This window comes from Triticum urartu, chromosome 4A (assembly GCF_056163025.1).
Source record: "Triticum urartu cultivar PI428250 chromosome 4A, HENAU_Tu73, whole genome shotgun sequence".
Lineage (NCBI taxonomy): Eukaryota > Viridiplantae > Streptophyta > Magnoliopsida > Poales > Poaceae > Triticum > Triticum urartu.
In genome coordinates this window covers 4,207,368-4,210,594 of record NC_141876.1, presented here as the reverse complement: position 1 = coordinate 4,210,594, position 3,227 = coordinate 4,207,368, and positions in this window count along the sequence as shown.

Genomic DNA, 3,227 nt, shown 5'->3' with positions numbered 1-3,227 from the left:
AGGTGTTGTGATTGCTGCTCTGCTCCCCGAAAGAATTAATGCCATCCGCGCTTAAAGCAAACCATACATTCCTTGGGTCCTTTGCAAACTCATCCCAGTACTTTCTCTCGATTTTTCTCCACTGCGACCCGTCAGCGGGTGCTCTCAACTTCCCATCTTTCTTTCGGTTCTCACTGTGCCATCGCATCAACTTGGCATGCTCTTCGTTTCTGAACAGACATTTCAACCGTGGTATTATAGGAGCATACCACATCACCTTCGCAGGAACCCTCTTCCTGAGGGGCTCGCCGTCAACATCACCAGGGTCATCTCGTCTGATCTTATACCGCAACGCACCGCATACCGGGCATGCGTTCAGATCCTTGTATGCACCGCGGTAGAGGATGCAGTCATTAGGGCATGCATGTATCTTCTCCACCTCCAATCCTAGAGGGCATACGATCTTCTTTCCTGCGTATGTACTGTCGGGCAATTCGTTATCCTTTGGAAGCTTCTTCTTCAATATTTTCAATAGCTTCTCAAATCCTTTGTCAGCCACAGCATTCTCTGCCTTCCACTGCAGCAATTCCAGTACGGTACCGAGCTTTGTGTTGCCATCTTTGCAATTGGGGTATAACCCTTTTTTGTGATCCTCTAACATGCGATCGAACTTCAGCTTCTCCTTTTGACTAATGCATTGCGTCCTTGCATCGACAATGACCCGCCGGAGATCATCATCATCGGGCACATCGTCTGGTTCCTCTTGATCTTCAGCAGCTTCACCCGTGGCAGCATCATTGGGCACATCGTCTAGTTCCTCTTGATCTTCACCAGCTCCCCCGTTGCAGCATCACCGTATTCAGGGGGCACATAGTTGTCATCGTACTCTTCTTCTTTGCCGTCTTCCATCATAACCCCTATTTCTCCGTGCCTCGTCCAAACATTATAGTGTGGCATGAAACCCTTGTAAAGCAGGTGGGAGTGAAGGATTTTCCGGTTAGAGTAAGACCTCGTATTCCCACATTCAGTGCATGGACAACACATAAAACCATTCTGCTTGTTTGCCTCAGCCGCATCGAGAAACTCATGCACGCCCTTAATGTACTCGCGGGTGTGTCTGTCACCGTACATCCATTGCCGGTTCATCTGCGTGCATTATATATAATTAAGTGTCCAAATTAATAGAAGTTCATCATCACATTAAAACCAAAGTGCATACATAGTTCTCATCTAACAACATATAGCTCTCCAGAGCATCTAATTAATTAAACCATACATTGAAACTATGTAAAACATTTCAATGCGAAAACAAACGCGATCATAATCGCAACCAAGGTAACAATTGATCCAACGGCATAATGATACCAAGCCTCGGTATGAATGGCATATTTTCTAATCTTTCTAATCTTCAAGCGCATTGCATCCATCTTGACTTGTGATCATCGACGACATCCGCAACATGCAACTCCAATATCATCTTCTCCTCCTCAATTTTTTATATTTTTTCCTTCAACAAATTGTTTTCTTCTTCAACTACATTTAACCTCTCGACAATAGGGTCGGTTGGCATTTTCGATTCACATACATCCTAGATAAATAAAATCTATGTCACGTTGGTCGGCATAATTTTCATAAACAATAAATGAACCAATATTTATGAAGATAATATACATACCAAATCCGAATCATAGACAGGACGAGGGCCGACGGGGGCGGATACCAAAACCATCGCACTATATAAGATGCAATAATAAATGTAAGAAAATGATACAAGTATCTATCTAAACAGACAAGTAAGAATATTTTTCCTTTCAGAAAGAAGATAAGAACAAGAGGCTCACCACGGTGGTGTCGGTGATGAGATCAGCGCGGGTGATCGACGGCGGTGAAGACGGGGACGGGGCGTGACGGACCGCTAAATCTAGACAAATCTCGAGGAAAATGGAGCTTGGAGGTCGAGCTTCGAGAGGAGAAAGTTTAAGTAGTGTGGCTCGGGCATTCCATCAAACACCTCATGTGCATAGGAGGTGAGCTAGAGCACCACAAACCCCTCCCCTCGCCGGCCAGAGAAAAACAGAGCACTGGAGTGCTCTGCTCGCGGGCAAGGGTATATATAGGCACCTCATTGGTCCCGGTTTGTGGCAAGAACCGGCACTAAAGGGCGGCCTTTGGTCCCGGTTCAGGCCACCAACCGGGACCAATGGTGGTGGGCCAGGAGCGAGGCCCATTGGTCCCGGTTCGTCCCACCAACCGGGACCAAAAGGTCCAGACGAACCAGGACCAATGGCCCACGTGGCCCGGCCGGCCCCCTGGGCTCACGAACCGGGACCAATGCCCACATTAGTCCCGGTTCTACACTGAACCGGGACTAATGGGCTGAGCCGGCCTGGACCATAGCCCTGTTTTCTACTAGTGTGTACACCACGGAACCAGGTGTGGAGGAGCTGGACACCCGAGGAGTTCATGGTGGCTCACCTAGTACGCCGCTGCCCTCGATGACACCACTTGGGACGGCAGTATAGGGAGAGACGCCAGCTTCACCCATGGGGGAAACAGCCACGCCAAGTACAGAAGAGACTCTGAGAATGCCTGAAATTAGGTGGGCCACTCCACTGTCACAAGACGAAACCGGCGGGACGTGGACACCGGACCAATCAGGTACCGATGCATGTCGTGCGTCATGGATGCCACAAAAGAAGATGCTGAATATGAGTATCATGAGAGGTGTCTTCTCAATGCCGAAGAGCCGCGGGACGTTGAAGAGGCTCTGGGTAATGCACCATGGAAGGCTGCAATGGTGGAGGAGATGCGCTGCATCCATGAGAACAAGACTTGGGAACTGTCAAACCTGCCTGCCGGTCAGAAATCCATCGGGCTGAAATGGGTTTATAAAGTCAAGAGGGATCCTGCAGGCAACATCACCAAGTACAAGGCCCGTCTAGTGGCGAAGGGATACGTACAGAAGCAAGGGGCGGACTATGAGGAAGCCTTTGCGCCCGTGGCCAGACTGGAGACTGTGCGCGTTCTGCTCGCGCTCGCCGCGCACCACCGCTGGGAAGTTCACCATATGGATGTCAAGTCGGCATTCCTAAATGGCGATCTCAGTGAGGAGGTGTATGTAGACCAGCTGCCCGGATTTGCTGCGCCAGGGGAAGAGCACCGTGTACTGAGGCTGCACAAGGCGCTCTACGGCCTCTGTCAAGCGCCGAGAGCCTGGTACGCAAAGCTTCACGATTCTCTTGTCAATC